The 24,462-nt window shown below is 42.4% G+C and overlaps 1 long non-coding RNA gene and 1 pseudogene across 1 annotated transcript in view; one reads left to right on the forward strand and one right to left on the reverse strand.

Moving 5' to 3' along the window:
- LOC104682705 overlaps positions 1-24,462 on the reverse strand; it is a 95,749-nt gene that overhangs the window by 37,460 nt on the left and 33,827 nt on the right. The gene's annotated exons all lie outside the window — the stretch shown is intronic.
- On the forward strand, positions 20,997-21,105 carry LOC115896315 (annotated as a pseudogene).

Consider the following 24,462-nt stretch of genomic DNA (forward strand, 5'->3'; position numbering starts at 1 on the left):
ACTCTGTCAGCCCAGCAGAGCTGCCTGCTGAACTCTGCTGACCCCGTCAGCAGCCCATCTTCCCTTTCCTTCCTTTTCATGTCCTCCACTTCTTCATGAATTAGCTACAGTTCTGCACTGGCTCAAAATGAAGGGGCTATCGACAGAATATAGAACAACCTTCATAGGCCAAGCACAGTGGCTCACACCTGCAATCCCAGCGCTTTGGGAGGCCGAGGTGGGAGGATCACTTGAGGTCAGGAGTTCAAGATCAGCCTGGACAACACAGCAAGGCTGTCTCTACAAAATAATAATAATAATAATAATAATAATAATAATAATAATTTAAAACGTTTAAAAAGAAAAACCTTCCAAAACTAAGAACAGTGAGGACTGTTGAGTTTCTTGAGGAACGAAACAGAGCTTTCTGGGGTGCTCTGGCCCTCTCCACTACCTCTGTCTGCTCTGTCCTCCTCCCACCTCAGCCTGCTCCCTCAGGCAACTCACCTTTTACACACCCCTTTGTCTACAGATTCTTCGGTGGAGCTCTCCATATTTTCTTTTCAACGTTCCAGTCCCAAAGTCTCAAAAGACTCTGATTGGCCCATTGCCCACGCATTTTTGTCGCCTTAAGGTAGGTCTCCTGCCCAGGTCCAACCAGAGGGAGTTAGCAAAAGAGGTTTTGGTCCCGTGGCCTGGCGTGGTTTCCTCAGCAGAGGAGGAGAATGAGGGGAATGGTTAAGTTTGGTGACTGCATCTCCAGGTAAGCACTAAAGACTTTTTTTTTAAAAAACCACCTTGAAGAAGGCTTCAGAGAGAAACACCAGCTGGCTGGAAGCAAAGCACTTGTTATTCAAAGTATTTCTAGACAGAAGACAACCTTGCCTACCATCCTCAATGGAATAGCAGCTCTTAGACTGGCTACTTTCTAAGCATTATTTCCAAGCAGTCCCTATTGGCCTGGCAAAATGAAGAAATGGGTCTGTAGCTCAAAAGATAAACTTAGACTGGAGATTAAAATGTGGTTGTCGTCGAGACAAGGCAGTGAAGAGGGTGGCGGTGGGTTTGCAGTGTGTGCAGAGTGAGTCTTAGAAGAATAAACAATCCTGGGACCAGGGACGTTTAAAGGATTGGCAAAGGAAGAAAATTCCTGAAAAACAGAAAGGAACAGAAAGGAACAGACAGAAGTCTCAGAACCAGAACCTAGCCAAGGTGGTACAGAGTTTGAAGGGAGAGAGCGCCAGTTCTAGAAAGATCAAATAAGAAAAGGGTGAGCTTCAGGAAGTGAGGAACCAGGCGTGGAAGAGGCCATCGGGGGCACCGTGCAGTATCCTCCATAGTCGAGAAGAGGCAATGCCCCCGGCGCAGGCAGTTGCGGGTCCCAAGGTCACGCGTAGGACGTGGACCTGGAAGGACGGCCCGCCGCCTTCCCGCGCCGGCTCCTGCGCAGCGCGTGACGACGGTGCCCTCTGCCGGTGACAGTGGGCATCACACTGCACGCGAAGCCCCTCTGCTCTGGGAACCCGAGCATGAGTCGCGGGCAGGCGCGGGAGTCTCTAAAAATAAAGCTCACTGCACGAAAGGAGTCGGGAGAGAACACCACGGGTATGAGGACGTTTATCCTCCTCTGCACTTCTCCTTGGTCAAGGGAACTGGACCAATTTTATCCAAAGCAACGGTTATGCCTGGAGCCTTAAAAACTCCTGAGTCGGCCCCATGCTGTGGATTCAGACTTGAAGTGACCCTCCAGGTGCGGACCATCTGGAGATGGTACGGCATAGTAGGCATCAAGGCTGCGCCGGTACCTGAGCCTCACCGCTGAGCCCAGGAAAGGGGGAGACGGGAAAATGAGACGCAATCTGGGAGAGGACGCATCGGCTGCACAATGCTGCCATCTACCGGACGTGTCTGGGAATGCTCTGCCTGCCGCGCGCTTGCCGGGCTAGCCCCAGCCCTGGAATGCAGGGGCGCCGCGTGCAACTCAACAGCCCAAGGTGCTGTCATTAGCGGTGGGTTTTCAGGCACAGCCACACTGGGAATCACCGACTCACGCAGCAGCTCAGGAAAATAAGCAGTTGTTTTGTGTTTTGAGGTTCTGGAAATTGGTCATGAATTTTTTCATCTCAAAACAATGAAGAAGCTTCTAGAAAGAGAAACACTGCCATGGGCAAATGAAAGAAAGTCTCCAATAAGTGTGAAAATAAAAAGCAGACCAGTCTTTGGGGTCTGGAATGGTATGGGTGGCAGGCTTTGGGTCAAGGTCACTTTGGGTCTTAAATCTGTTGGCTCCTCTGGATTGTTTCCTCATCTGTAACATCACAGTAAAGTGGGCCTCACGGAATGCTTTGAGGATCATATATGATGATCCTTGAAAAGAGCTTGGAAAAGGATAAAAGTATATGTCATCACTGGATGTGATCAAATGCAAACTCTTGTTCCAAACTAGGCTTGATTAAGCAAGATCTCCCACATCTAGGAGTTTTTGGTGTTGAGAGGAGTATTAGTGTATCTCAATTCTATTTTCCCAGGTAGTGTTTTCAATAAAACCTGACTTTTTTTTAAGGCTTATCCCATACCACCCCCAGCGATGCTGTGAAGAAGAATTAAATCAGTTTCATTAAAAGCTCACCTCTGTGCTTGGAGAACAGCTACTAGAAAATGATCAGGGTATTTGTGTTTTGGAGTTGTATTTGTTGATAAGTTGAAATAAAATGTCAATCTTATTTTTAGAAGCTAAACAAAATATATGCTAGACATTTTTGCAGTGAATACAATTCTTCCAATATTGCTGTTAGCAAAAAAATTTTAGACAAATTAAATTGGGCAGCACTCAGAACCAGAAGAAGTTCAGAGGGCCCTGCCCAGCAGTGTGGGCAGAGAGATTTTAAAGGCTGAACAGGCAAGCAAAGCAGAGAAATCACCTGATTGGCTACAGGTAGGCATCTGCCTTATTTGGACATGGTGTGATGAGTTGGCTGCTGAGATTAGCTGAATCCTATTAATAGTTGCTTGTGATTGGCTGAAACGCAGCTGTTTGTTACACTAGGTATTTATTCCTGGGTGAGGCGATGACAATGTTCTAAAATTGCTTGCAATGAAGGTTGCACATCTCTGTGAATATATTAAAACCACTGAAATGTACACTTTAAATGAAAAAAATTACATGGTATACAAATTGTATCTCAATAAAGCTGTTATTTTTAATACACTATAATTTTGAATATAGCCAATATCTGAAACTTCTGGGTCTAATTCACTATTAACTTACAGTGTGACCTCAGGCAAATCCAACAATGTTGCTGAAACTTGTTATCTGAAGATACGTTGACATAAACAATGTGGTTGTTCCCTTTGAGAAGGGAACTGCACAGTGCACTGTTCCTTTTTTATATATATAATTGAGATGGGGGTCTCACTATGCTGCCCAGGCTGTTCTCAAACTCCTGGGCTCCACTGTTTCCTTTTGAGAAGCCCAACAAATAAGTCTAAAGGAGTCTAATGTAGGTTGTTCTTTGTAGCTGATACCATTTTTCAAAGATGGCCTTAATAATATCTTTCATCCTACATGCTCTTCTGCAACGTGGCCTTGCTGCTAGAATCTAGTTGCTCTCAGCTTGAATCTATGCTAACCTTAGTAACTCACCTGTCACAAGAGAAGCGGAATATGTGACACTGTGTGACTTCCAAGGCAAGATCAAAAAAACCTTGCAACCTCTGCCTTGTTTCTTTAGAATGTTCACTTTCAGACACCCCCTTTCAAGATTCCGCTTCTCACAGCTCAGTTGCATTGTTGTAAGATTCCCAAGCCATGTACAGGTACAGGTGCTTTGTTCAATGGTGCCAACTGATCCCAGCCTTTGAGTCATCCCAGCTAGATGTATGTGAAGAAGCCTCTAGATGATTCCAGGCCCCAACCATTCAAGCCTTCCTATTGAGGACCCAGACATGGTGGAGCACAGACAGTCACCCCTGCATGCACTGCCCAAATTTCTTACCCATAGGATATAAGTACATAATAATATGTTACACTCATAAGTTTGGAACTGTATGTTATGCAGTCATAAATAACCGAAACATTGTTCTAATTAAGTGGTCAAATTCCATTCCTCTGACAGTCTGACGAGCCTAGGGCCAAGGAATGAGGAAAAATACCAGTAGAGACCACTTACTGGGCATCTATTATATGCCAGAGTGGTGCTAGGTGCTTTCTGTGCTTTATCTCTAATTCTCCCAGAAACCCACTAGGTATGTGGTATGAGCCCCACTGGCTAAACAAGGAAGCTGTGGTGAGGTAACTTTGAATGACTTATCCACGGTTACATAGACAGTGGATGGACAGCTGGACTTGCACACTAATCTCATTATACTCTCACCACATCCAAACCATGTGCTTTCCCTTACAATGTAACACCCATCTCCAACCCCCAGAGTCCCCAACAGTAATGCAAGACTAGAACTGCAAGAATAGTATTGAAGTATGTGAAGAGTTATGACATTTTTAGTTTTACTGTCAAAACTACAGGAAATGTGTAGAATACCGAGGGATAAAGGTGTTAAAGGTGTTTGTTTTCATCAATTCACCTTATAAAAATAAATTTAAATAATAAGAAGGAAATGAAGGAAACTTTCAAAGTAGAGCAGATTTCATTTTTCTGACCTCCCTTACCTGAAGTCATGACTGATAAAGGCATAACGAGAGACTTTTCCATCCTAAGTCAGACTTAGGGTAGAGATCTGGCTGAGTCATTTATTGTCCTGAGGACCCAAGAAAATGGCCAAATTGTGGGAGATGACTGAGTGGACCAGGACTCTTTGAGGAAAGGCCAGAATCTAGGGTAATCCGGAAGGTGTTAGGCTAGATCAACCCCCAGACATTTCTACACTCCCTCACCACACACCACAACCACACCTCCAAGCAGTAGTTATATAATTATTCAGTATATAAATTGTTTACTTAATGTCTATGTTAGTCAGAGTTCTCAAAAGAAACAACTTATAGGAGATAGATGACAGATACATACGTACATAGATGAGAGGCAGGGAGAGGGAGAGAGATTTATTGTAAGGAGCTGGCTTACACAACTGTATTAGTCCATTCTCACACCACTATAAGGAAATACCTGAGACTGGGTAATTTATAAAGGAAACAGGTTTAATTGACTCACAATTCCACATGGCTGGGAGGCCTTAGGAAACTTACAATCACGATGGAAGGGGAAGCAAGGACCTTCTTTGCATGGCAGCAGGAGAGAGAAGTTCCAGCAGGGGAAATGCCAGACACTTGTAGAACCATCAGATCTCCTGAGAATTCACTCACTATCATAAGAACAGCATGGGGGAACTGCCCCCCTGTCTAATCACATCCCTCCCTTGACATGTAGGGATTACGATTTGAGATGAGATTTGGGTGGGGACACAGAGCCAAATCATATCAATAACTATAGAGGCTGAGAAATCTCAAGATTTGCAGTTGCCATGTTAAGACCTAGGAGAGCTGCTGGAGTGATTCCAGTCTGAACCCAGTCCAAGGGTAGAAGACTGATGTTGCAACTCAAGCAATCAGGCCAGTGAAATTCCCTCTTAGTCAGTGTTTTTGTTATCTTCAGGCCTTCAACCAACTTGTCAAGCACCACACACATTTAGGGAGGGGAATCTGCTTTGCTTAATCTATCAATTCAAATTTTAATCTCAACCAAAATCACCCTCACAGACACACCCAGAAAAATGTTTGACCAAATGCATGGGCACCCTGTAGCCAGTCAAGTGGACACACAAAATTAACCATCACAATGTCTACTGCCCCTGCCAGATTATAAGCTCCCCAATGCCTATGACTATTTCTTGTTCCCAGGCATAGTCCCAGAACCTGGCATAATCATCCATCATAAAGAAACTGTTACATAAATATTTGTTGAATGAATGAGGCATCACCCCTAGGAGGCTTCTTCATTGACACTAAACTGCCAAGTGCCCTATGAGCACCCAATTATGACCATGCTCACCTGAGTGTGAAATAGCAGTCATTCTGTGAACTGCCTCTTAAATTTCAAGGTCTAAAGCAGATGACCTACCCAGTCGCTACCAGTAACAGTGATGTAGAGTGAAGAAGCAGAAGCTAAAAATAGGGTAAAGACATTTAGGGATGCAGATAAAACTAGAGTAATCCAATAGAAATGTAATGCAAACCACATGGGTATTTTATATTTTCTAGGAGGCACGATTGTTAAAAGTAAGAAGGTAGGTAAAATAAATTTTTTCATATTTTTCATTTTTATAAATATGTTATAGTTTTTAAATATAAGTATTTCACCCAACATATCAAAAATATTATTTCAACATATAGTCAATACAAAATTATTAATGAGGTATCTACCTCCTTTTTTCTTTTCTTTTTTTTTTTTTAATGTAGAGACAGGGTCCTGCTATGTTGCCTACCTAGCCTGGTCTTAAATGTCTGGGCTCAAGCAATCCTCCCACCTTGGCTTCCTAAAGTGTTGGGATTACAGGCATGATCCACCGCACCCAGCCCTACCTTCTTTTTTGAAGCCTTTGAAGTTCACACACATGTCTCAGTTTAGACTGGCCACATTTCAAGGCCTCAGTAGCCAAGTGTGGCTAGTGGCCAATACAGTCTAGCGGGTAGCAGCATAATGCCTGACTACTTGCAAGCAAGGGCTAGTGGCATCCTCTGAAGCCCTGGTTACTTAGTGAGACTGACAAGAGTTTCCATGGGATTAAATGTCCTTGTCCCCTTGTCTTCTCTGATATGAGAAAAAACAGAACCAGGATAACCATGTACCAGAACCCTGTGGAGCCAGAAGAGGCCAGAACTCAGGACCTACCCTGCTCCTTACAATTAGCGAGACCTGGGGAAGTCACTCAATCTCTCCAAGTGCCATTGTCCTCACAAATGAAACAGCATTGTTGAGAGAATGGAATAAGACAGTAAAGCTCTGTGCAACTTTAGGATTTTAGGCTGAACTCCTCAGACATGGAACTAAATTGGGGTCTTGCTATTGGCCTCTTCTGCACAATGGCTGAGTCTTGAAGTGGAATATGGACTTCCTGGGCCCCCTGAAGGAAGTTAGTCCACAGTCCACAGGAAGCCACTGGATGGTGGATTTCATGGTTGCCACTCAAAGAGGGAGCTGGTAGTGTTTCCCAGTTCCTTGATGCAGGCTTCTAGGCCAGATATAAGAGATTTCACGTACAGCAAACAAACTGCCAGTACAGTGAATCAGTGGTGCCCTCTATGATGTGGTCAAATGATGCACATGCCCTCACTCTCTGCCGTTTTGAAATTATCCCAGGAGTTGAGAGAGCTGTGGATGGGGACACCTACCTGGCGTCTGTGTGGAATGATGCCAGGATTCATCATATGAGGAAGACATTTCCAAACTCATGTGAGGCCCTTACAGCTGCTTCGGACCCTCTGTCCACCGCCTGCTTGCCTTCAAATTTTCTTTAAGAGCAGCTTCTAAATGGTACTGGCATTTAGAAATCTGCCATGTTCTCCTATTCTGTAGATTGTACATTGGTTTCCATTAACCTCTTTCCAAATGCTATCAAATTCATGTCTCCATTCATGATCCATCAGCCTCTTCATCTCTCAGAAAGGCAACAGAGGAAAAAGAAACAAGCCCAAATGGCTTTTTTGGCTGCCCATAGCGTTCTTGGAACTCTGTTAGTGATGCAGCCAATGCCTCCTCTCCTATTGTTGGTCCCAGCTGGCAGGCATGGGCTGACAGTGCATTCACCAGCATCTGTGTTGTTTTATTCTGCAGAATAAAGCCTGGTTCTTTTCTTCCCTCTACCAGAGTAAAAGAGGAGTCATGGGTAACTTGTACATTATCTGCATAAGACAAAAATGTGTCAGATGCTTCCTCCTGCAGTGGGACTGGCAGAGAGAGTAGCAAAGGCACGCACCACTTCTAGGGCCCCTGCAGAGGAGCCACAAGCTCCCTGGACTGTGGAGAGGATGGATGGATGGAAGAAGCAGGTGCAAGAGAAGAGGACAGATGGAGAACAGAAAGAAGGTGGAGAAACGTTAAAAAAAAAAAAAAAGGATAGTTCTGGCGACTGGGAAGAGACATGTCTGTTGGATGCCTATGTGGTAGGCATGAAAATGAGCCACCCAGACCATCCTTCAGGAAGCACTTGCTGCGCAACTGCAGGAGGTGGCCAGAGCAGACAGCCTCTGATAGCAGCTCAGGGGCTGCCTCTGCAGCAGGAGCTGCCTCACCCAAGAACACCTCCTTCCCAGGGCAGCCAGGTCTGGTGATTGAGTGAGGCAAGGGTCTAGAGGCGGGCCATCTCAGCCCCTCATGGGACAATGCAGACGGACAATACTCACTGCAGGGCTCCTCGGGTTGCCCAAGGCTCTCCAGGGCCCACATTGCAGCTCAACCTGTCCCTCTGCCCAGATCTTGCTTCCTCCCCTTTCTAAGCACAAGAGCTGATCCCTAATAAATGTCTTGCACCCCAAACTCCATCTCAGCATCAGCTTCCAAAAACCCACACTGCGATGGCCTAGATTTTATTGTACCAGATACTTTACATGTTACCCCTCTTAATCTGTACTAATATATTTTATATGTATATGCATATATATGTGTGCATATGTGTGTGTACGTATATATAAATTAGTCTCCTTTTGCACCTAAGGAAACCAAAACTCTAAGAGGGTTCATAACTGGCCCTTGGGTCACACGGTGGCAGAACTGAGGTTGAACTGAGCCGATGCAACACCAGCGTGTGATACGCCCTTTCTACCACATCCTACCACCCGCTTGCACATCAGAAGACCATCCAAATAACTGCTGATGAACCTGGAGGCCACCAGAAAATCAGGGAAAGAGTGAGCCCCATTAAGAGAACAGCAAAGATGGGAGGACACTGCAGTCACCTTTTGATCAGATTTCAGGGTTTCTTGGACGGTCCCTTACACCAAAAATACTCCCCCCACCTGGCCAATTGCTGACTACAATTCCTTGCCTTCCAAAATTGAGGAGAAAAGCTAACATATAAATCCTGAGAAGTGTCTCACATGCACTTGCTGTACTCCTGTGGGTGGGTCACAAGCCCCGGGCATCCCTGTCTGTGCTTCTGTCATCCTCCACCTCACCTTCCTGCTCTCAGCCTGCTCTAGACCCCTCCTATCACCAAGGGAAGAAATCTGATGAACTAACTCCTTCAGAGTGACAGTGTGTGTTTACATTTTGCAAGATAATTCAGGGAGCAGCCAGGCTCCGGGTTGGGAGGGCATCTTGAGGCAGGAGCATTATGACACTAGCTGTCACTTCATAAATTTGAGTTTGCAAGTCCAGCATGCCCGAAGCCATTTATTTCTTCCTAGTTATGTTGCCTGTAATTGGGATAAGGTAGATAATAGTCCCTTACTAATTTTCTAGTGGTAAATATAACTATCCTTTACACAGGTATGGATAACACAGATATTTTCTAAAAGCCAAAATAGAGTTATTCATTAAGCAACATCACTAAATACTAAACTCTAAAATAAAATACACAATTAAGGTACTTTTTTTAATAAAAATCTTTTGAAATTTAATTTTACTAGTCTCTTAAATAAGTCCCTTTAATCTAAGCATAGGCTCCCCTGGGCTGGATGAGCATGGCCCTGACTCCCTCACCCTGTGACACTGGGATGCTGCTCTAGCATGCATCTACATTTCACCAGCCCTGATGTTGGCAAGTCTGTGAATCCTCCATCCAGTGAAGGGATCCAGAATATGCTGCTTCAAAACATGCCACTTTGGCATAAGGATTATTTTGAGCTGGAGACAATTGAGATTCAACAGATGCAGGAAGAGTTCTCTACCCTCCTCTTGTCTGCCTAAAAGCAGGGTATAAATTTCCCTTTGTGAAGGTGTCCCAGCCTTCACCCCAATACCAGGGAGCAAAAGCACACATCACCAGAGACAGAGGTGACACCAAGAGGAGTTTGCAAAAACAGACCCCACTAAAATAAGCTTTTATCTTCCATTAGTTCTTCCATGTATTTTCCAGTCACTTCCCTACCATGTGTCATCCCTTGAAGCTTAAACCCCCTTTCGTTTGTTAAAATAGGATATTAGCCCTGGAGCCTAACTAACCACTTTTTTGAGTTTCACTTCTTTTCTGTGAACTCCCATGCACATAAAATGTGAATAAAACTGTATGCTTTTCTTTTCCTCCTGTTAATCTGTCTTTCGTTAGTTTCATTTGTAGGCCCCCAGGTACTAAATATAAGAAAGCAGAAGAAATGCTTTTCCTCTCCCACAACAACTACAGGCATCTTTTTTTCCTCAAACCAGAGAGCCTCTTTATTACTGCTGACAGCCTCCCTCTGTCATGTGGCTCAGGGACATCCTCCCTAATAATGCGGGCTCTGTTTGTTCTCACCTTCAAAGAAAAACACTTTCAGAATGATCCAGCTACTGAGAGCGAAACTCCATAATCTCCTGGTGTCTTGCTTCTCCAGAAGCAGGAAACTTGAGACATGTGGGGTAAGCACCACCCTGGAAGTCACGAAGTTTGGGTTCTTTCCTGACTGCACTCTATAACCTTGACATTAACTAGACCAGGGCTCAGTTCCCTTATAGAAGGAAGGAAAGGGAAAGAGAGACAGGAGGGGAGGAAAATGGGGGAAAGAGGAGGAGGCAAGGGAAGGGGTGGGCAGGGAGAGGAAAGAGAAGAGGGGAGAAGGGGAGGGCAGGGAAGCAGCCAGGAAGGTGATTCTAGCCCCAGCACCTCTGCTTTCTCCCAGAATCACTGTGAGTGAGCCCCTCACCTCTTCGAGTTTCCATTTTCCCATCTATAGACTGAGAGGAGTGGAAGGTGCCTAGATGAGTGCTTCTCAATGTGTAGTTCCTCCACCAGTAGCATCAGCCACTGTTACCCAAACGCCAAGAGTCAGTCTAGGTCCTGCTGTTCACCACACAGAATGCCAATCACTGAGACAATGACTATTACCAAAGAAGAAGGCTTTCACCTGGCTCAGCAGCCAAGGAGAACAGGAGACAAAGCCTCAAATCTGGCTCCCTGACCAACTAAAATTGGGGGGTTTCTGTACTGGCAGAAGGAATGTAGCTACGGGCAGGAAGGAATTAGGGCAGGATAAGCAAGCAATCATGACAAATGAAGGGTCTGGCTGTCATTACCTGGTTGCAGTGATCTGGTGAGTTTTAATCTCTTGTTTAGTCTCTTCCCTGAGGGTCCATTTTCTGAGGAAGGAACTAAGATTAGGCAAAGTAAATTTCAAGTTTTAAGACCCCAGAGGGTCAACTTCCACGTTTGTTAAACACACACACACACATTCACACACACACACACACACATACCTGTAAATATCAGTTCTATGGGAAAATGTGGCCAGTTTCACTGCCACAATATTGGCATGAGGATGATTAGGGAATTTATCAGAAATGTAAATATTTGATCCTTTCCCAGACCAACTAAAGAAGAATCTCTAGGATGCACCCCAAAAATCTGTGTTTTAAGAAAATTTCCAGGTGATTCTCACTCAAATTTGAGAACCATAGGCCTAAACAATCTCACAGGTCTCTTCCAGATTAAAAAACCTCAAACTCTTTTTGCCCTAAAAACCTCAAACTCCTTTTGCCCCTAACCTTAAGAGTTTTGCCCCAACTTTAAGTCTTCTTCCTCTCCCTCCTCCTCCTCCTCTCTCTCTCAAAAAAAAAAAAAAAAAAAAAAAAAAATTCCTGTTGCAAACTTCTTCTCTCCTCTCAATAGATTGCTAACTTCAAGGGATTTAAAGTGAAATTTGCATTCAGTCATTTCCATAGCAACCTTAACAAAACCATTAAGATGCTTTTGTTCTTTAATACATCTGTTCCTTCTTTTAAAGGGACTGTGTTTCTTTTCCAGCTATAAATCCAATCTTATCTAAGGATAACCCTTAAACACACTTCAGCAGTACATAATTATTGTCCCAATTAGCAATGTAAGGAACGTCATCAAGTCATATCACCAAATTGATCCTCAGTGACAGCTTTCCCAAAGATCAACTCTCAAGATAAAACTGAATCTACACTCCTAAGTCACAGGAAAGAATCTGTCTCTACAGTACTCCATCCACCTTTATTGACTTCATACTCTACACGCTGACCCTGCTTCCAGAATAGCTAACAACTTTTATTGGTGAGCCATCCTGCCCCACTCTCAGCCCATGTAGTTCTGGTGCAGCTGACTCTACACCCAGCTCCAGGCTGAGTCAACAAAAGCCTTCATGGCCCTGAACACTCTAAGTGGTTCAGAGATGGACACTTGACCAATCAAAGCCAATGAGACACTGACTGGAGCTTCTGGGAAATAAACCTGTATTCACTGAGCTAAAACCTGAAATGATGAAGCCTAGAGTTCCACAGCTGTTTTATTGTTGCTTTCGGTTTGGTATGGGTTTTGGAGGTTTTGGGGGTTTTTGTTTTTTGTTTGTTTGTTTGTTTTTTGAGACAAGGTTCACTCTGTCTCCTGGGCTGGAATGCAGTGGCATAATCACGGCTCACTGCAGCCTTGAACTCCCAGGCTCAAGTGATCCTCTTGCCTCAACCTCCTGAGAAGCTGGGACTACAGGTAAACACCACCATGCCTGGCTAAATTTTTTTTAATTTTTTATAAAGATGGGGTCTGGCTATGTTGCCCAGGCTAGTCTCAAACTCCTAGGTACAGGCAATCCTCCTGCTTCAGCCTCCCAAAGTTCTGGGGTTAGAGACATGAGCCACAGTACCCAGCCAGAGATGTTTTAAGACTATGAGGGAAACTTGTCTGAGATGAAGCCACCAAAGAGGAAGAAGAGCTGAGAGGCCAGGAGAGAGAACCTGGAGCCAGGTGACATCATTTCTGAGCCTGTATCTAATCAAGCCTGATACCAGCTACACTCTGAACCTTTCAGTACAAGGTCCATTAAATTTCCTTTCTCCACAGTTGACTTTCTTGTCACTAATACCAAAAACATTTTAAAGTAGAAATTCACTCAGCATTTAATAGGCAACTTATCAGTGTCTATAAAAAGAGTTTCTTGTGCATAATTCTTACCCTAACAATTTTACTTCCAGAAATATATTCTTAAGAAATGCTCTCACAATTATCAAAAAATATATATATACAACCAAGAAATTCATTAAAGCATTTTGACAAACAATCCTTTGGGGAAAGATTGGAAACAACTAGTGTCACTCAATAGAAAAACTGATTCACAAATTATGTTGCATTATGCCATGAAACATTGTGAAACGAATCAGGTAGATCAATATAACTGAGATGAAAAAAGTCAGATTTTTGTTGATAAGTAAAAATAACCAGTTTCAAGCTCTGTTTTAAATACTATTTTTGAAGTGAGAGGAATGAATGCATGTGTTGAAAAGGTCTAAAAGGATCAAACGGTTTACAGTGGTAATTTCTGTGCAGTGGGATGAGGGACCATTCACTTTTAAATCATTTTTATATGGTTAATTTTTTTACCTCAAACATAAATTACTTTGGTGTAAGAATGACACAATGGACTGTGGGAACTCAGGGGAAAGGGTAGGAGGGGGTGAGGGATAAAAGACCACACATTGGGTACAGTGTACATTGCTTGGGTGATGGGTGCATCAGAATCTCAGAAATCACCACTAAAGAACTTATTCATGTAGCCAGACACCACCTATGCCCCCAAAATCTATTGAAATTTTAAAAAATTAAATATAAATTACTTTGGTAATTAACAACAAAAAAATGGACAAAAGAAAAAACAGTAAAAAGCAATATATTCGAGTAGTGTTTTGGATGAGCAAGCATGTAATCAGCGCCTACTGTATGCTAGACTGTATGCCAGGCACTGGGAATTGCAGATGAACCTCAATGTAAAGACAACACTGGGCAGCCTATCCACACACACCCTAGGATCACTGTGCCTCGCCTCCTATTGTGAAGACTTAGCCATAATAAACCACAAGATGAATTCACCTCTTAAGAGTGAACCCAGCCGAGTGCGGTGACTCATACCTGTAATCCAAGCACTTTGGGAGGCCGAGGTGGGCAGATCACCTGAGGTCAGGATTTCAAGACTATCCTGGCCAACATGATAAAACCCTGTCTCTACTAAAAATACAAAAATAAACCGGTGTGGTGTGGTAGCACGCGCCTGTAATCCAAGCTACTCAGGTGGCTGAGGCAGGAGAATCGCTTGAACCCTGGAGGCAGAGGTTGCAGTGAGCCGAGATCGTGCCATGGCACTCCAGCCTGGGCGACACATAGTGAACCCATGGATTTTAGCACAATGTGGGGTAAAGCTAGTGCCACCAAGTTACCATCCAGTGCTGTGAGGAAAAATTCTTGGATGCATTTTATACAACAAACTAGTCTTGCATGGGCTCCTGAAAAATCCAGAGCTGCATGGTTATGAAAGTGCTAAGAAAGCCAATTGCTTGGCACAGACTTGAAGCCCAACGGCACCATAAAGAGTATTTGCTTTCACTCTGTGAAACAGGAAAATGGGCTTTCACTCTGTGAAGCAGGAAAATGGGCTTTTGATTGGACGGGCATCTCAAACCAAAATCAGTGGGGCCTCGTGTGCTGGGCTGATGCAACCCCCGGAAATTGACTTGAGATGGCCAACTTACATCCCCAAACACCATTTGCAGAGGAGGAGTGGGCACTGTGTTCCTTCCAGCCATGGGAAGGTTCCAGTACCCCTGTTCTATCACCACTCCTGGACAACCCAGTTTCCATGAAGTCACGAAATTCTCACCACTCTCTAATTTATCCAATCATATGTTTAATTATGTTCTTGTTACTGCACTGTGAACTCCACAAGAGTAGGACATGTCTCCTGATCTCCTCATCTATAGCACAGGTCTTGACGCTTCATAGAGGCTCAATGAACACTGCTGGATTAATAAACCCATTCTTTGGACAAAACAAAACTTTTTTTACAAAAAAATGTAAACTAATGTAAAAAATGTAAACAATGTTTTCATCTCCCTTCTCGGCTGCACTACAAGACTGAGAATTACAGATTAAGGAAGAAGCAAATGAGACGGTGCATTTGGAATCTTCTGCACACTTTAAAGAACTGTACAAATGTTGGTGAATATCATTACCACGATCTGAAAAGTGCATGGGAAACTAGTTAACTTCCAAGTAATGGCTTCATCATATTCCCAACTTAATAGATGATTTTGAAAATAAAAATCAGCCAGCAGTTGGCACTTCAATAAGTGGATTAAGGCATATTTGTGTTTATATTATTTAGCAACCTCCCTCATTTTATGAACGTATGATGCTAATGAAGAGTAAAACACAACCCCAATCATAGGGTCAAAGCCTCTCAGAGCTGGAAGGGAACATAAGTCAAGTATTCTACATCTATCTTCTTACAGATGCAAAAACTGATGCCCAAAGAGGTAAAGCGACTTGGCTAGCTTCACACAACTAATTCTTCAAAGAACCAGGACAAGATCCTTTGTCTTCTGGCAGGCTTTCCTCCTCTACATCATGCTAGGTCTGAATTTCTGATTGTGTTGGTCATTGTCAGACAATGACTGGTGTCTGGCTTTTCAACGTAAAGTCAATAGCCCCAATGCAAAAGTTAAATCAACATTGCACTCAGTGTCAGTGATAACAAATTATGCTGCTTCAACCTAACAAAACTGGCCTTTACCTGCAGATGGCTTTTTCTTTCCTTCTTCTCCCTCTCTTTCCCTTCCCTTCAAAACCCACACTTGTCCTGGATACCCCAATGCAAATGCCAGTCCAGAAAACTTCAGCAGCTAAATGCCAGTCAGAGCAAAGCCCTATTCTCAGCCACAGTAATAAAGCAGTTGAAAATGCTGTGCGTTCAAGTCACAAAAGATAGGATCTCTGCCTGAGATTGTCCGATAACAGAAATGAATAATGGTTCTTTGCCTGAAAATACATATTGATTGTTGGCTGTGAATTTCACCGTGGATAATGCTGAAGTCACCATCCTTCAAAGGTGTGTGAATTGAAGTTGCTGTTACCTAATCCTTGCAGAATGATTTGTAGCAAGAGACAAGACAAGGTAGGAGAAATGTCTACATGTAGGTCAGGCTGGATCTTCTCCAACCAATTTTCCATCTTGGATTATTTGATCTTCACTTCTAAGGTCCCAGTTTATTACATGCAAAGGACAGATTGATTGCCTGCATTTGACTAAGATGAAGGCAGCTTCATACTCTTGAATCTTTTGCAGAACTTAATTCTTCAAAATCACCCCATATTCGCAGGTCCAGACACTATTGAACAACTTAAATATCTGCTGGCCTGACCTACCCCAGGCTGTATGTACTTTCCATTTGCCTGTGAATGGGAACCAAATGGAAACCAGCACATACTCCTGGCTGTCATTAATTCTCCTCAAGCCAAACCAAACTTCATTCTAGCTCCTCAAAGGCAGCAATAGTTCTTTGATACTTTTCACTTTCTGGTGCTTAAAAGCATTAAGGATTACTAGCTAATTTGGCTACTAGAATACTTTTAAATCCTGCAGAATGTGGTTGGTTGGTCATAGAAATTAACAGAGGAAGAGAACAGTGTCCGACTGTCAGCTTCATGTTACTCCAAACTCCGAGCAACTGGGACATCAGGGTCTGGTAAGCTCAGAAATTCTAAGTGTGTGAAGCTTCTCACAGGGTAGAATTCAAAGGGCTCCTAAAGTTTCCTTAATCCAGAACCCTCCTCCAGCAATCTATTATGATACCTAAAATTTTACCATTAAAGATTTTTTTCAGGCCAGGTACAGTGGATTGTGCCTATAATCCCAGCACTTGGGGAGGCTGAGGCAGGAGGAACACTTGAAGCCAGGAGTTTGAGACCAGGGTCAACATAGCAAGAACCTGTCTCTATAAAAATAAAAATGAAAGAATTAGCTGGACATGGTGATGCATACCTGTAGTTCCAGCCACTCAGGAGGATAAGGCAGGAGGATCATTAGAGCCCAGGAGTTTGAGATCATAGTGAGGTATGTTTGCGCCACTGTATTCCAGCCTAGCTGACAAAGTGAGACCCTGTCTCCAAAAAAAAAAAAAAGCATTGTTTCATTCGAGTTCAATCAAAGTGAGGTCTGAATGGCCCTTGTAAGAATCCCAGAAGCTCTGAGAGAGCTAGCTATTATCTCCACCTTAGCAGAGGTAACTTCTAAGTTGACGGGCACTCAGCACAAGCATTTATGAGAATATGAAACATCCAGATTGGAGAGAGACATGAAGAGTAGGAAATGAGTCACAGAAAAGAAGTGAAGAAGGCACTCAGGTACCACTTCCCAATTTAGTCCAGACTCTGCTCAAGGAAAACACCCATCCAATTTATAAGAGAAATCAGTCCCAGTGAAATGTCCAGAGAATAGAAGTGATAAAATTCCACATGACATTCTTGGAACCTTTTTTTCTAGAGACAGAGTCTCACTCTGTTGCCCAGGCTGGAGTGCAGTGGCTGAATCATAGCTCACTGCAGCTTTGAACTCCTGGGCTCAAGTTATCCTCCCAAATAGCTGGGACTACACGAGTGCACCACCACACAGGCTAATTTTTTTATTTCTTTTTTTTTTTTTTTTTTTTTTTTTTTTTTGAGACGGAGTCTTGCTCTGTTGCCCGTGCTGGAGTGCAGTGGCCGGATCTCAGCTCACTGCAAGCTCTGCCTTCCGGGTTTACGCCATTCTCCTGCCTCAGCCTCCAGAGTAGCTGGGACTACAGGCGCCCGCCACCTCGCCCGGCTAGTTTTTTGTATTTTTAGTAGAGACGGGGTTTCACAGTGTTAGCCAGGATGGTCTCGATCTCCTGACCTCGTGATCCACCCATCTCAGCCTCCCAAAGTGCTGGGATTACAGGCTTGAGCCACCGCGCCCGGCCAATTTTTTTATTTCTTATAGAGACAGAGTCTCACTATGTTGCCCAGGCTGGTTTCAAACTCCTGAGCTCAAGCAATCCTCCCACCTTGGCCTCCTAGAGTGCTGGGATTACAGGTGGGAGCCTCTATGCCTAGCCTCCTGGAACTTCAGTAAATCCTAAAGTAGGTTTTTATGCCTTTTCATTCCTGTAACTCACATCATTAGTTGTCACCAGGTGCCTAATCAGGGAAACTGGGACAAGTAGGTAGATACACTTAAGGCAAAGAGAAGTTAAAGAGGAGAAACGTACTGTTCAACATAATCGGGTGTCATTAAAAGATTTTTAAATGCTTTCTATAGTCAGCCAGACAAATCAGTTGACTTCACCTTCTTTTTTTAAAGTATAAAAAATTGCCGCTAGAGTGGGGAAAAAAATCTCCTTGGATGCATTAGTGCTTTATCATTGTCATCAGCTCTTGCTTTGTCTAACTAATGACTTAATCATCTCTCTCCCTCTGATCCAATCATCTTTCTTCTACCCCAGAGTTGGAGGAGAGTCGATTTCCTCAAACTCAGCCAGTATTTAGACCCTGGGCATAATCCTGGCCTCTTTATCATCTCTTTTCAGGGAGGCTACTAACTGAAATTCTTCTACTCTAAATGAAATCTGTAATGGCCCAGAGCCCATATGCACTAACTCTCCTTCCTAGCTTGTTTTACATAACTATTATAAAGGTAATACTGAACTGCTGGCATCCCACCTATTTAGTGTGTGTCTGTTTTACTCCTTCCCATTTCTACTACTAATAGAAACAGTTTGTCTCTTGTGTTTTATGGCACCAAAACCTTGAAATGATCTAATGTAACTTTCATCATTTGATCCACTGGCTTTAATTAAAAAAAAAAAAAAAAAAAAAAAAAAAAACCTGCTGGGGATAAATTCTCCAAATGCTCTTCTCTCCATCTTTGAAGGTACCTCATTACCCATTGCCCCTTCTTCAATCCTATCTCAGGGAAAATACTATACCCCTTTCTCTCTGAGACATAGTATTTTCACTTCCACTCTTCCTTGGCCTTGTCCGTTTTGCCTCCTGCTGTATCTTGAAATACAAACTTTCTAACCCTAAACCGCCACCCTATAAATGCTTCCTGTCCTCTGCGCTCTCACTCACAGCCTCTAAATATGCATCTGAGTCACCTAATTAAAACATCTCAACCCTCCCTCCATGTAAAAAGTGCAGACACTAATTCAATGACTACTTTGTATCCTTTAAACAATATATCCAGAGTGACAGGCACATAGCAGATGCTCACAATGTGGTCGTTCCTTTTCCCTAACTGTGGTGGATTTGCTTCTCAGCCTTCCAGCCATAGCTGAGGGAGTGCAGCACTGTGGAAGGGGGATAGGCAGATCTTTAGAGTCATGCAGACCAAGTTGTCCTCCCCATCTCCCCCACCTGCCGTCATGTCTGTATAATGGTGTGGGTTGTTGATATCTCAGTCGGATTCTGTATAGTGAATTAATGTGGGGTTTTCCTCTCTCCGACCTTCAAGGGCGGGGACCATGATCTCACTTATCTTTGTATTAATCTTCAGTTCCAAGAGACATGCCTGACAAAAAGGAGATATTCAGCACATGTTCGTGGAACCAACATGCAACAGTGATAACCGAAGATGATATTAAAGGTAATGTCAGACACCATGGGGATAAGAAGGGGATGAGGGAAACTAGGTTTTCAGAAGTGCCAAGAAATTCCTGGAAGTCAAGAGCAACTGTCCAGAAATGGACAAAAGAGAAAGGGTAAGGAAGGAGGTACAGTGATCACCAAAGCAAAAAGAGTAAGAAACTAAGGATTGCAAGACCAAGGGACTCTGATATTTGGTGGATTCTCTAGGCCTTTTTTAACAGGGATACTTCCATTAAAAATTGAAATGATTCTACAACATTTATATGAGCATTTTTAGTCATTAGATGCTTTTTATGTCCATTCTCTCTTATCAAAAAGCTGTAAGAATTTTCAACTTATTTCTGTTGGGTGCAGGGAGAAGAGGAGGAATAAATTGGAGGAAGGATTAATTACCTGAAGGAACATCTAGGAAACATATGCAGGCATGGGATTCCAGAAATGACAAGAATCTCACCTGAGGTCCAAACAAAAGAAAAGACACACACATATATCTTGGCCTGGCACAGTGGCTCATGCTTGTAATCCCAGCACTTTACAAGGGAGGCAGATGGATCACTTGAGCCCACCAGTTCGAGCCCAGCCTGGGCAACATGGTGAAACCTCATCTCTACAAAAAATACAAAAATTAGCCAGGTGCAGTGGCATGTGCTTGTAGTCCCAGCTACTCAGGAAGCTGAGGTGGGAGAATCACCTGAGTCCGGAGGTGGAGCTTGCGGTCAGCCGAGATTGCACCACTGCACTCCAGCCTGGGTAACAGAGCAAGACCCTATCTCAAAAAAATAAATAAACATATACATACATACTATCTTTACCATGTTTTAAACCCTAATACATTCTAAAGATGGAATTACGAATTTTTAATGTTTTCTTTTTTGTAACTCAAATAAAACTGGATATTTCACGATTGGTCACAATACAGTTTTGCATTCAAAAGAATCCAAAATCCAAAATAAAACATTAAAAAGCAACATACACTTTTATGGAATTCTTTTGAAGAGAGTGGGAAGAGTTATTAAATGGCATGACACTTGTGAAAACATCTTTACATTCATATATACATACATATATATATATTTCTTCTCAGTTTCACAGACCACAGCGAGGCAGACACATACAAAATTTTGTCCTTCTTTCCCTCCCTCCACACCCAGCTCTCTGCTTTGGTTGTCTGTTCTGTTCTTCCAATTGCTCTGGGCTCTTTTGACTAAAAATTATTTCAGTCTTTCTGTCCTTACAGTTCCACAACCTCACATTTTCTCAATTAACACAGCAAAACACTAGATCTTGTCTTCCTTCAAAAGCGAAGGGAATGGGAAAAGGTGTGATTACTTATACATTCTTACTTAATCAGACTCTGTGTTACAGACTCTATCATATCTGTACTTTCTAAATCTTTTTAATGAATATGTATAACATTATAATTAAAAACGCATATTTCCTTTTTTTTTCAATAAAACACAGAAGGTCTTTAAAATGTACCTTAAAAGACTGTACTTCCAAGGATCATTTCTGTAGTGAATTATTAGAGAATGTTCTCTGAAAGGGTAGAGCATCGAAGAAGGACAAAAACAATATGATCATGTCAATCGATGCAGAAAAAGCATTTGATAACATTTAAAATTTCTTCATGATAAAAACTCTCAACAAACTAGGCATGGAAAGAACATACCACAACATAATAAAGGCCAAAAATGACAAATCCACCACTAACATCATGCTGAATGGAGAAAAGCTGAAAGCCTTTCCTCTAGGAACTGCAACAAGACAAGGATGCCCACTGTATTAGTCTGTTCTCATGAAGACTAATATGGGGCTATATTAAATTACCCAAACTTGGGTAATTTACAAAGAAAAAGAGGTTTAATAGACTCACACTTCCTCATCGCTGGGGAGGCCTCACCACCATGATGGAGGTGAAGGAGAAGCAAAGGTGTGTTTTACATGGCAGCAGGCAAAAGAGTGTGTGCAGGGGAACTGTCCCTTATAAAACCATCAAATCTGAACTATAAAAACATCAACCATCACGAAACTTACTCACTATCACAAGAACAGAATGGGAAAACTCAATCCCATGGTTCAATTACCTCCCACCAGGTCCCGCCCACAACACATGTGAGGATTATGGGAGCTACAATTCAAGATGAGATTTAGGTGGGGGCACAGCCAAACCATATCACCCACTTTCACCATTCCTATTCACCACAGTACTGGAAGTCCTAGCCAGTGCAGTCCATCAAGAGAAATAAATTAAGGGCATTCAAATTTGAAAAGAGGAACTCAAATTATCCCTCTTTGCAGATGACATGATCAGATATCTAGAAAAACCTAGAGACTCCAACAAAAAAACTCTTAGATTTGATAAATAAATTCAGTAAAGTTTCGGGATGCAATATCAATATATAAAAGTTAGTAGCCTTTCTATACACCAATAATGATCTTGCTGAGAAGGAAATCAAAAATCTCATTTACATAGCTACCAAAAGAATACCTAGGAATAAATTTAACCAAGGAGGTGAAAGACCTTTACAAAGAAAACCACAAAACACTGGTGAGATAAATTGAAGAGGATACAAATAGAAAGACATCTGGTGCTCATGAATTTTAAAAGTTAATATTGTTAAAATAAGCATGCTCCCCAAAGCAATCTACAGATTCAATGCAATCTCTGTGAAAATACCAAAGTCATTTTTCACAGAAATAGAAAAAATAATCCTAAAATTTATGTGGAACTGAAAGAAATTTATATGGAGCCCAAATAACCAAAGCAATCCTGAGCAAAAAGAACATAGCTAGAGGCATTACACTACCTGACTTCAAAATATATCACAAGGATATAGAAACCAAAACAGCAAGATATTGGTATAAAAACAGACACATAGAACAATGGACCAAAATAGAGAACCTAGATATAAATCCATGTATTTACAACCAACTGATTCTTAACAAAGGCACCAAGAACATACGTTGGGAGAAGGACAGTATCTTCAATAAATGGTTCTGGGAAAATTGAATATCCATATGCAGAAAAATGGAACTAGACCTCTATCTCTCATCTTATCCAAAAATCATCTCAAGGCCAGGCACAGTGACTCACGCCTACAATCCCAGCACCTTGGGAGCCTGAGGCAGGAGGATTGCTTGAACCCAGGAGCTTGGGTCTAGCCTGGGCAGCATAGGAAGACCCTGTCTCTACCAAAATTTAAATTAAAAAAAATTTCAAATCAACTCAAGAGAGATTAAAGACTTAAATGTAAGACTCAAAACTACAAAACTACTTGAAGAAAACCAGAGGAAACGCTTCAGGACTTTGGTCAAGGCAAAGATTTTATGGCTAAAACATCAAAAGCACAGCAACAGAAACAAAATAGACAAATGGGGTTATATTAAACTAAAAAGCTTCTGTGCAGCAAAAGAAACAATCAACAGAGTAAAGGGACAACCTGTTGAATGGGAGAAAATATTTGCAAACTATTCATCTGACAGGAGATTAATATCCAGGATACACAGGAGCTCAAGAAACTCAACAGTAAAATAATAATAATAATCCCATTAAACAGTGGGCAAAGAACATGAATACACATTTTGCAAAAGAAGATATACAACTGGCCAATAGGTATATAGAAAATGCTCAACATCACTAATAATCAGAGAAATGTAAGTTGAAATCACAATGAGATGCCATCTCACATCAGTCAGAATGGTTGTTACTAAAAAGACATAGAATAACAGATGCTGGTGAGGCTGCAGAGAAAAGGGAACATTTGTAGATCGTTAGTGGGAATGTAAATTAGTCCCACCACTATGGAAAATAATATGAAGATTTCTCAAAAAACTGAAAATAGAACTACCATATGATCTAGCAATCCCACTATTGGGTATTTATCCAAAGGAAAAGAAATCATCTTATCAAGTGTATACCTGTGCCCGTATGTTTATTTCAGCACTGTTCTCAATAGCAAAGATATGGAATCAATCTAAGAGGATGAATGGATAAAGAAAATGTGGTATAGGCTGCTCTGCCTATGCGGTAGCCATTCTTTTATTAATTTACTTTCTTAATAAACTTGCTTTCATTTTACTCTGTGAACTCACCCAGAATTCTTTCTTGCATGATGTCCAAGAACCCTCTCTTGCAGTCTGGATTGGAACCCCTTTTCCGTAACGTCTTCCTGGAAAACCGTGAAGGGACTATAGTGAGAAGACCCCCAACTCAAAGGAAATGGACTGCAGCAACAATTGGCTGACTTTGGGTAAGAGGGCAGGTACATTTCACCAGGGTAAATGATGGGATTGGGTTAGAGACCCAATTTAGGAGGGTTAGAATCCCTCCTAAGACAAAGAGGGCTAAAGGCCCCTTTTAATAAACAGCAAGGACACTTGACCAAACTTGGTTTCAAGTCCCAGCTTAGGAAGGTTAGAGTCCTTCCTAAGATTTAGGGGGTTAAAGGCCCCGCTCAGTAAAATCTCTCAGTTAAAAATAGATTTGACATTATGGGATGTTAACCACTATTCTCTTTGGATTAATCTGCCTTACACTCTTTGCTGATGGCTATGGGTGACAGAATTAGGATCACAGGACATGTAGAGCTTTTCTCTCCCCTAGGGAAGAAACTTGAGAGCTTATGGGACTGCTGGAAAAGATACCTTTGTGACTGACAAGCAGCTGCCTGAACTTTTGATTCACTGTCACTGCAGTGGGCAACAGTGGGTCTTTCTCTGGCCTCCCTGAGCTCCTCACCTTCCTCACCACAGTGCAGGCAATGCTTTTCTCTATCTTTCTCTCCTTTCCTTTTCCTATCTTGTCTGTTACTCAAGGAGACCATCTGCTCTTCCATCTTGCCCAGAGGCTACATTTTGAAACTCCTGGTTAGAGGTCATTCCACCCCACTTTGAATGGATTAAAGATAGCAGGGCCCAACCAGGGGCAAGTTTGAGCCTCACCAGTTCAAT

Source organism: Rhinopithecus roxellana, chromosome 2 (assembly GCF_007565055.1).
Source record: "Rhinopithecus roxellana isolate Shanxi Qingling chromosome 2, ASM756505v1, whole genome shotgun sequence".
Lineage (NCBI taxonomy): Eukaryota > Metazoa > Chordata > Mammalia > Primates > Cercopithecidae > Rhinopithecus > Rhinopithecus roxellana.